Source organism: Euprymna scolopes, unplaced genomic scaffold (assembly GCF_053919585.1).
Source record: "Euprymna scolopes isolate OS-2025 unplaced genomic scaffold, ASM5391958v1 sca1, whole genome shotgun sequence".
In the NCBI taxonomy this organism is placed as follows: domain Eukaryota; kingdom Metazoa; phylum Mollusca; class Cephalopoda; order Sepiida; family Sepiolidae; genus Euprymna; species Euprymna scolopes.
In genome coordinates, this window is record NW_027633102.1 from 650,564 (window position 1) to 660,563 (window position 10,000).

Genomic DNA, 10,000 nt, shown 5'->3' on the forward strand with positions numbered 1-10,000 from the left:
CATCCAACTAAGGGGTGTCCCCCGGGGGCCAGGGGGACCTCGTCCAGGTCGGCCGGGCGCTTCCAGACGCCTACCGACACCGGTCAGGTCGGCGAGGCTCCCGGCGGCCCCGAGCGGGACCACAGGTTGCGGAAGGCGTCCAAGTGAGCGGCGGCGAGAGGCGGAGCCCCCGGGGTCGACTCCGCGGCCCCCGGGTCGGTGTGCGGGCCTCCAGAGCTCGATAAAGTAGTGGTGTCGCTAGCGGTCGAGAAGGCACTTTTCGGACGCCTACTGCCACCCCCACATGGCGGTAGGCGCAAAACTGGAAAATCGCCGACCAGAAATGTCGCTTCGTATAATCGACGTTTTTTTTTGACCACCATTTTCAGGTGTCGGAGGTGGGTCTGGACGATAACACACCATTTCTGGGGTTTCACAACCGCCCGGCTTCTCCGACATATGTTGGAAAGGAGTAGCGTAAAACTGGAAAATCGCCGACCAGAAATGTCGCTTCGTATAATCGACGTTTTTTTTGACCACCATTTTCAGGTGTCGGAGGTGGGTCTGGACAAATACCAACACCATTTCTGGGGTTTTCCAGTTTGAAAGTTTTATAAAACATGTTCGGTAGGAAGCACACTTTGGTGTGTCGGTTCGTCGGAGCAGCGACTCTTTGCCTCGTGGTGGTCCGGAACGTCTCTACGGGCTTGTCGCAAAGGCGTCAGAAAGTGGCATCTCCGCCGCCTAGGGCTGTCACCGTTATCGCTGTCGCCCCGCGCTCCAACTTGTTTTGATCCGCCGCCTTCGTTCCTGCCAACCGTGCGCCCGCTCATCGTCGTTAGGTTATAATACGTGGTACGTGTGTGTGCTTCTCCGTGGACCTAGGGCTGCTCGACGTGTCGAACGATATGTTGGAACAACTAACGGCTCCTTTTCCTGGTTCCATAGTCGTCGTGGTACCCGCGTCGTCAGCCATATCTATGTCCACCATGTTTAGCCGATACGTTTGCTGCAGCTTCTGCTTCCGCCTCAGCGTTCGCCGCTCTCAGCCGCCGCTGTTGTTGCTGCCGTTCTGCCATTCAACCACTACCTGCGAATCTTTCGATGATCGGCCGAACGACCCATCGCTGTGCGACCGATAAATCCTCCGGATTAGGGAGAAACGCCGCCGCTCTCTGCCGCCGTCGAACGGAAAAACGTACATTGTAACGAACGAACGAACGAACGAACGAATTAACGAACGAGCGAACAAACAAACAAAAATAGCCGCGGGGGATGCACTATGTAGATCCTGATCCCCTTGTAACCATACGTACGTTGTTCGATGCTCTCCCGTCCTGGAAGTCGCCGCAGCAAACAGGAGGATGAGCAGCAGCAGGCGCCGCCGCCGTAACCGCCGCCTGCCTGCCGCCTCCTACTCCTGTCAGCGTCCGATCTCACAGCCGTGTGAACGTTCGCTGACACCCGATTTCTTTCCGTCTGGCAAAACCTTGGACGTCCCGCTCGCGGTACACGTGCTGCAGCGACTTCTCGTCCGACAACGCATAAGCGTCGACGTCTGCCGCCGCATCTTCTGATACGTGGACGGTGATAGCGCTAGTCCCTTCTTGCGCCACCTCCACCTTTGTTAGCGCCAAAGAAGATCGATCGAGCAGTCGTGGTCGCAGTCGATTAACCCGTTTTCACCGTCCGCAGTTCCCAAGCCGCCGATCAAGTCGTTGCTCTTCTTGTTCGTTCTTCCCATACCGTCGATTTGCACGGCTGCCGGATGAGCCATCCTCTGTCCGGCGAAGCGCTCACGTCAGTGATCGATACTTGCACCGACAGTCCTCCCGCTCGCGACTCGGTGCTCGAATCGGACTCGTTCGTTTTTATCTCGATGCGATTGTGAAAAGGGGGACCGGTCGTCAATGTCGTGTGTGTCGACGATGTTGTTCGCCCGGTCCGCCGCGTTGTTGTCGTTTTTTTTTTTTTTTTTTTTCCCCTAACGTTCGCCGTCGCACGGACGAAAGGGTGAGAAAAAAAAAAAGCTCGAAAAAGCCGCCCAAAAAAATCGGACCGAGGAGCCGCTTGCGAGAACGCGCCATGTGCACGTTGTCTCTCCTCGGTTTTCCGAGCACGAACACGACGCCGGTCGGTCGGTCGGTCGACGAAGGCGACGACGAAGGTGACGGGAAAATTTACGCCGCCGCTGCCCTGGTCCAGCTCCTCCCCGATGACGGCTGTGATGTTGACGTTGACGTTGGCGACGACGACGACGACGACGGAGACGACGACGACGACGAGACGGCATCGATGGCGACCACGATGACGACGACCTCGACGAGTTCAGTCTGCACCTTGACCTCCGATGTCCGTGTGCACTGCCGTCGTGCTGTTTGTCGTTTGTCGTATGTATCGCTGTCAAGGGTGCCGTTGTCGTTGTTGTTGTCGACGTTGTTGCTTGCTCTCTCGTCTCGGTCGGTTGGTACGTTGATGACGACGACGACGACGAAGACGACGACGACGACGACGAGACGGCATCGATGGCGACCACGATGACGACGACCTCGACGATTCCAGTCTGCACCTTGACCTCCGATGTCCGTGTGCACTGCCGTCGTGCTGTTTGTCGTTTGTCGTATGTATCGCTGTCAAGGGTGCCGTTGTCGATGTTGTTGTTGTCGACGCTGTCGTCTGTTCTCTCTTCTCGGCCGGCTGTGACGTGGACGTTGACGACGACGACGACGAGACGGAATCGATGGCGACCACGATGACGACGACCTCGGCGAGTTCAGTCTGCACCTTGACCCTCGATGTCCGTGTGCACTGCCGTCGTGCTGCTTGTCGTTTGTCGTATGTATCGCTGTCAAGGGTGCCGTTGTCGTTGTTGTTGTCGACGTTGGTCGCTTTCGTTCTTTGAGTCTCGGTCTCGGTCCAAGTCAGGGGAGAAACAAAAAAGAGGCCATCAGCGCGGGCAGCGCGCTTCTACTGACGGCGAACCTCCTCGAAAAACAAATAAACACGTGCCCGTCGTTGTAGTTGTCTGTCTTATGTCGGTCGGTCGGTCGGTCGGTCTGTCGTTCTGTCGAAACAAAGTCCCAAATTCCAACGATACCTGGTTGATCCTGCCAGTAGTCATATGCTTGTCTCAAAGCTTAAGCCATGCAAGTGTAAGTTCACGCCACGCATTAGAACGGGCGAAACCGCGAATGGCTCAGGAACCGGACCTAATCCTCGGGACCGTATTCCTCCTCGGAGGCGATGGATAACTGTGGCAATTCTAGAGCTAATACATGTGACACAGGCCGCGATCGGTCGGCGCGCCGTCGTCGCCACGCCTCGCGCGCTGGCACCCGCGTCGGCCGTTCCGGGTCGCGGCGCTACATATTAGACTGAGACCGATGCGCGTCATTCCGTCCTCCCGTCGTCGGCGTTCCCGCTCGCGGGTCCGTTCGGTGGCGGGGCTCATAGGGCGGCGCGCTCCGCTTTGGTGACTCTGGATAACTCACTGGTCGATCGCACGAGCTTTCACGCCCGGCGACGGGTCTCTCGAGGGTCCGCCCTATCAACTGTCGACGGTCGGTTAAGTGCCTACCGTGGTTACTACGGGTAACGGGGAATCGGGGTTCGATTCCGGAGAGGGAGCATGCGAAACGGCTACCACATCCAAGGAAGGCAGCAGGCGCGCAAATTACCCACTCCCGGCACGGGGAGGTAGTGACGAAAAATAACGACGCGGGACTCTGTCGAGGCCCCGCGATCGGAATGAGTACACTTCAAATCCGTTAACGAGGACCAACCGGAGGGCAAGTCTGGTGCCAGCAGCCGCGGTAATTCCAGCTCCGGTAGCGTATATTAAAGTTGTTGCGGTTAAAAAGCTCGTAGTCCGAACTCGGGTTCGTGGTCGCGCAAGCGGCCCCGGGGCGGCGGCGCCATCGTCCGTCGTTGACTTTGGTCGTCCGTTCGCATTCCCGGCCCTTTCCGCCGGTGTCAACCGCTAGCATACCCGCCACGCGGTCCTGCCGGCGAGGTGGACGAGGAGGTCGTGATCGGGATCCGGGAAAAAAAAAAACAAGTGGTCGTCGGTTCGGTTCCGGGAGTAGTCTAACGGGGGGGTGCTACGTGTGTGTGTTTGGGTGTGTTCATTCGCATCCCCGCACTCTGACCCCCGCGCTTCTCTCCCTCTCCCTTTCCGCGCGTTCCTCTTTTTTTTTGAACCCCCCGGTCCGCTCCGAGTCCCTGCTTCGTGTCTTGTCTGCGCGCGTGTTGCGGTCGGCGGTTTCTCCTCCAAGGGTGCTCTTAACCGAGTGTCCGCGGCGGCCGGTACGTTCACTTTGAAAAAATTAGAGTGCTCAGAGCGGGCTGTTCAAGCTTGCATACGATAAGCATGGAATGATGGAAGAGGGCCTCGTCTACGTCTGTCGGTCTCCGTCTACGGCGAGGCAATGATCGAAGGGAGCGGTCGGGGCCACTCGTATTGCGACGTTAGAGGTGAAATTCTTGGATCGTCGCAAGACGAACTGCAGCGATGGCGTGTGGCAAGCACGTTTTCCTCGATCAAGAGCGAAAGTCGGAGGTTCGAAGACGATCAGATACCGTCGTAGTTCCGACCGTAAACGATGCCGACCGGCGATCCGCCGGCGTTCGCTTCCATGACCCGGCGGGTAGCCTGCGGGAAACCAGAGTTCGGTTCCGGGGGGAGTATGGTTGCAAAGCTGAAACTTAAAGGAATTGACGGAAGGGCACCACCAGGAGTGGAGCCTGCGGCTTAATTTGACTCAACACGGGAAAACTCACCCGGTCCGGACACCGGTAGGATTGACAGATCGATAGCTCTTTCTCGATTCGGTGGGTGGTGGTGCATGGCCGTTCTTAGTTGGTGGAGCGATCCGTCTGGTTGATTCCGATAACGAACGAGACTCCGGCCTGCTAACTAGTGCGCCGATGTCAGTGATTTTTACGGCGGGCTCGGCGTCCTCCGTGGCGCTCGGGTCCGGGTCGGTTTTCTCACGCACTTCTTAGAGGGACGGGTGGCAGAAAGCCACACGAGGCGGAGCGATAACAGGTCTGTGATGCCCTTAGATGTCCGGGGCCGCACGCGCGCTACACTGGAGGTATCAGCGGGGACTTCGCCCCGGCCCGAGAGGGTTGGGAAACCTCTGAACCACCTCCCGTGATAGGGATCGGGGCCTGTAACCAACCCCGTGAACGAGGAATTCCCGGTAGGCGCGGGTCAACAGCCCGCGTCGATCACGTCCCTGCCCTTTGTACACACCGCCCGTCGCTACTACCGATCGAACGGTCCGGTGAGGTCCTCGGATCTGGCCGACGACGCCGCCGGGCAGTGCGCGACGTGTCCGTCACGACACTCGTGCATCTACGCCTCGGCGTTCGATGCCTGGAGAAGACGACCGAACCCGATCGTTTAGAGGAAGTAAAAGTCGTAACAAGGTTTCCGTAGGTGAACCTGCGGAAGGATCATTACCGTTTTCCCGTTCGAGACTGGTTTGTTGTTTTCCGGCCTACCTCCTCTGTCTGTCGGCGTCAACGCCTCGAATGCGCGCAAACAAACCTATAAAAGGCGGAGCGAGAGATAGATTTGTGGTGACGCGGAGGTTTTTAAAGCCCCAGCTCTTCTTGCTTGCTTCCGCGTCTTACCACCTGTTTGTTTTTTCGCCCACCGCAAGTGATGGCCGCTTCTTCTTTGCCTTGTCGCCGCTTTATCGTTTTTTGTTTTTTTTGCAGCCGCTGTGCCACCGCCGCTAGCTAAAAACAAACTACTCGCGACATTGCAATGCCGTCACGCCTCCTCGCACAGACCTCCTCGCACACTACTAAATCTATATAAACAAAAACTAATATAAAAAACCCAAGTGCTGAACCCTGGACGGGGGATCACTCGGCTCGTCCGTCGATGAAGAGCGCGGCCAGCCGCGAGAACTGATGCGAATTGCAGGACTCAGTGAACATCGACACCTCGAACGCACATTGCGGCCCCGAGATCCCTTGTCTCGGGGCCACGTCCGGTCGAGAGGCGGAACGTTACATGTCTTTCTCCGTTAACGAAACGACATCTTGCCGTCCCCGTGCCCGCCCGGTCCTCGGCACGGTGGTAACCGGGACGTCGCAGGAGCGAGTGACGAGGGGGAAGAAAAATAAAAAAAGAATTGACTCCTTTCAATGTCTTTTTTTTTTTTAAAACCCTCTCCGGCCTCCTCCTTCGTCTCCCGCTGGCAGACCGCGGAGTCTTTTCCCTTTTCGACCGCGTGAAGAAACACTGTGGAGGAGGAGCAGGAGGAGTCTGTCCGAAAGCAGCCGAAGGGAGAACAAAACAAAAAAAAAAGCACCGACCTAACCGACTGCCGACGTAAGCGCCGCCTGCTCGTCTCGCTCTCTGCCTCATGAAGGTGTCTCTCAGCGACGCCTCGAGCAGCGCGACGAGCACGGCCGTCGCACCGTAAAAAGGTGGCCGCGTCGTAGGCAACGTCGGATGGGGAGGACCCACGCTTTTTTTTTAATTGTTGGCTTCTTCATTTTCGGTCGGACGGGCGCTATATCGGCCAGCCGTCGTCACACGGAGGGTACCGATCGAGATTCCTCTCCTCCAAACACCACACTCTACTAAAAACCGCCGCCCTCGGCTCGGACGAGACGACCCGCTGAACTTAAGCATATCGCTAAGCGGAGGAAAAGAAACCAACCGGGATTCCCTTAGTAACGGCGAGTGAACCGGGAGAAGCCCAACGCCGAATCCCGTCGCAAGTTAAAGGCTTCGGGACGTGTGGCGCATGGGTCGAAGGCAGCCGTTCGTTTTCGTCTCGCATAGTTCGGAGTTCCCTCGATCGGGGCCGCCCGCGGCGGGTGCCAGGCCCATTCGGTGCGGACGGCGAGCGACGGCCTTCGATCCGAGAGTCGGGTTGCTTGGGAACGCAGCCCAAATCGGGTGGTAAGCTCCATCCAAGGCTAAATACCGGGACGAGTCCGATAGTCGACAAGTACCGTGAGGGAAAGTTGAAAAGAACTTTGGAGAGAGAGTTCAAGAGAACGTGAAACCGCCCAGGGGTAAACGGGTGGGACCGCTCACCGCGATCGCGGGGGGACTCAGTCCGGTGCTGCCTAGGCTCGAGCCCAAACTCGATGTGTGTTCTTGAAAGAGAGGCCGTCGCGGCACAGGTCGTCGTTCGTCGTGTCCGCGGGGAACTCGTTCTCCGCGGGCCAGCTTTTGTGCCCGCGTCGCCGACGAAGGAGACGGGCCGCGTGGATAGCGGGAAGGGAAACGTGGTGACGACCGCGGCGTCGGTAGGTGGCTGCGTCGGTTGGCTGCGACGGAGGGGACTCGTCCTCTCGATCGCTGCTGCCGCCGGGCCCTAACCCGCCGCATCCGTCGCCGCCGCTTCTTCTTTCCTCCTGCTCCCTCCGCGCGCGACTCCGCTGCACCCGTCCCCTTCTCATCGCTCGGCGTAATCATGGCGCGGGCGCTTCGGCGCGACCTCCGCGCGGCCGGCACCGGACGCACTTCCCCTCCGGTCCGTCGTCGCGACCCGTTCCCGGCGTGCAGGTCGAACACGCGGGTTTTTTTCCGTAGGCGGCAGGCGTTTCATCACCCTGAAAACCCCCGTCTTCCCACCTTGTGAAGTCGGGGGCCACCGGCCGTCGGGCCCGCGAACGTAACTGCCCCTTTCTGCCGGGAACGGAGGAAATCTGACACGATCCGTTACACGTGGCGAGCCGGTCCGTTTTGATCCCGCCGGAAGTCGCGTGCGGGCGACGCACTCTGTGTGTCGCTCCTTAGGCGCCCCACCGTCTCGGGCGCGTGCGCGATGAGAGGCGGGATAGGACTGGCGCGGCCTCGCCGTCACGCACCTCGCCGACGTTTCGGGTTCTTGTCGGGGGCAACCCCGCCCGCGCCCGTTTCCGTTTCCGGAGAGGTCGCTCGGCGACGCTTTTTTACTCGAGCCGCCCGCCACCCCGGGTCAGCGACGTGCATCGGCAACCCACCCGACCCGTCTTGAAACACGGACCGAGGAGTCCTGGCCGTTCGCGAGTCGTAGGGGCCACCTCTGACTAACCCCGAAGGCGAAGCGAAAGCGAGAGAGCGTGTAGGAGGGCGTCGATCGGGAGAGGTGTCGTGGCAAAGTCGTCCGGGGGTCGTCGGGGGGTGTCGTCGGTCTCGTGCCGTCGTCTTCTCCTCGCCTCACCCGCCTCCGAGCCGTGCCCGATCCCGCCGGCGCGGCGTTTTCGGCCTTCCGCCGTCGCTGCTGCGGTGCCCGCAACTTTTCCTTTTTTCTCTCTTCCCGAGAGAGATAGGAGAGGGAAGGCTCGTGGCTGACGTGCGGTTGTTTTTCCCTCCTCCCCGAGAGGGGACCGGCGCATCTTCCAAAAAGGGGAATTGCCGGGCGCCAGCTTCCATATCCTCCTTCCGCCCATCGGTGAGATCCCGCGGCTTGAACTAGTCCTATTTTGTCGTCGAGTTTAGGCGCTGCGCGCGGGCGCATCACCCCCGGGTCGGTTTCCCCTTTTTCCGAGTACGACTCGGCCGACTCTGGCGTAGCGAGCGACCAGGGACCCGAAAGATGGCGATCCACGCCCGGTCGGGATGAAGCCAGAGGAAACTCTGGTGGAAGTCCGAAGCGCCTCTGACGTGCAAATCGATCGTCGGAACCGGGTGTAGGGGCGAAAGACCAATCGAGCCGTCTAGTAGCTGGTTCCCTCCGAAGTTTCCCTCAGGATAGCTGGCGCTCGATCGTCGCAATTCCATCCGGTAAAGCGAACGATTGGAGGCCCCGGGGCCGTTCACGGCCTCGACCTACTCTCGAACTCGGAACGGGTGGAACGGGCCGACTCTCCCGAACGACGGAGCCGACCCATCCGGCCGCCGCCGCCAGCACGCTTCGCTGGGCGGTTGGTCACCTCGAATGCGAGTGCCAAGTGGGCCACTTTTGGTAAGCAGAACTGGCGCTGTGGGATGAACCAAACGTCCGGCTAAGGTGCCTAACGCGACGCCCATGAGATCCCCGAAAGGGTGTCGGTCGATATAGACAGCAGGACGGTGGCCACGGAAGTCGGAATCCGCTAAGGAGTGTGTAACAACTCACCTGCCGAATCGACCGGCCCCGAAAATGGATGGCGCTGGAGCGACGGACCGATGCCGGACCGTCGCGGCGAGGAGCGATGAACTTTCGCGCCGAAACGATGCCGCGACGAGTAGGAGGGCGCCGCGGCGAGCACGGAAGCCTAGGGCGCGAGCCCGGGTGGAGCCGACCGCGGGTGCAGATCTCGGTGGTAGTAGCAAATATTCGAACGAGACCTTCGAAGACCGAAGTGGAGAAGGGTTCCGTGCCAACGGCGGTCGAGCACGGGTCAGTCGGTCCTAAGACGCGGGCGAAAGTCTTCCCGAAAGGCGCCGGATCCGTTATGAAAGTGAAAGGAAAGCGAATCGAATCGAATCGAATCAAAAGCCCAAACAAAAAAAAAGCGGCCGGCCTCCCGTCGAAAGGGAATCGGGTTAATATTCCCGAACCCGGACTCGGAGAGGGCCCGGGGGTGGCGACGCTGTCGGCAGCGATGTCGGCGGCGCCCGTCGCTTCCCGGGCGAAACCGCGGTGACGCAAGCGAGCCCGGAGACGTCGCCGGGAGCCCCGGGAAGAGTTCTCTCTTCTTCGTAAAGGACCATGTCCGTGGAATCGGCTCGTCCGGAGATACGGAAAAGGTACCTGTAGAGCGCCGCGGCTCGGGCGGCGTCCGGTGCGCTTTCGGCGGCCCTGGAAAATCCGGGTCCGGTTTTCGCAGCTCTCGAGTCGGTCCGTACCCACCATCCGCAGCAGGTCTCCAAGGTGTACAGCCTCTCGTCGATGGCATCAATGTAGGTAAGGGAAGTCGGCAAAATGGATCCGTACCTTCGGAAGAAGGATTGGCTCCGAGGACCGGGTCGGTCGGGCCGTGCCCGCGCGAAGCGAGGAACCGGTACGGGGCTGTAGCGTTCGCTCCGTTCGCGCTTTGCGGCGAAGGCATAGGGGCCGCGGCGGTCCGTTGTGCGGCG

The 10,000-nt window shown here is 59.8% G+C and overlaps 2 non-coding genes and 1 pseudogene across 2 annotated transcripts in view; all 3 read left to right on the forward strand.

Moving 5' to 3' along the window:
• Positions 1-3,073: 3,073 nt before the first annotated feature.
• LOC145273399 (small subunit ribosomal RNA) lies at positions 3,074-5,445 on the forward strand (annotated as a pseudogene).
• A 395-nt stretch (positions 5,446-5,840) lies between these two features.
• Positions 5,841-5,998, forward strand: LOC145273308 (5.8S ribosomal RNA). The gene has a single exon (XR_013866304.1). It is a non-coding gene; the product is annotated as a 5.8S ribosomal RNA (ribosomal RNA).
• Positions 5,999-6,593: 595 nt separating this feature from the next.
• Positions 6,594-10,000, forward strand: part of LOC145273136 (large subunit ribosomal RNA) — a 5,721-nt gene continuing 2,314 nt past the window's right edge. The window contains exon 1 of the ribosomal RNA XR_013866168.1: positions 6,594-10,000. This exon is cut by the window's right edge and continues 2,314 nt beyond it. This is a non-coding gene — a ribosomal RNA (large subunit ribosomal RNA).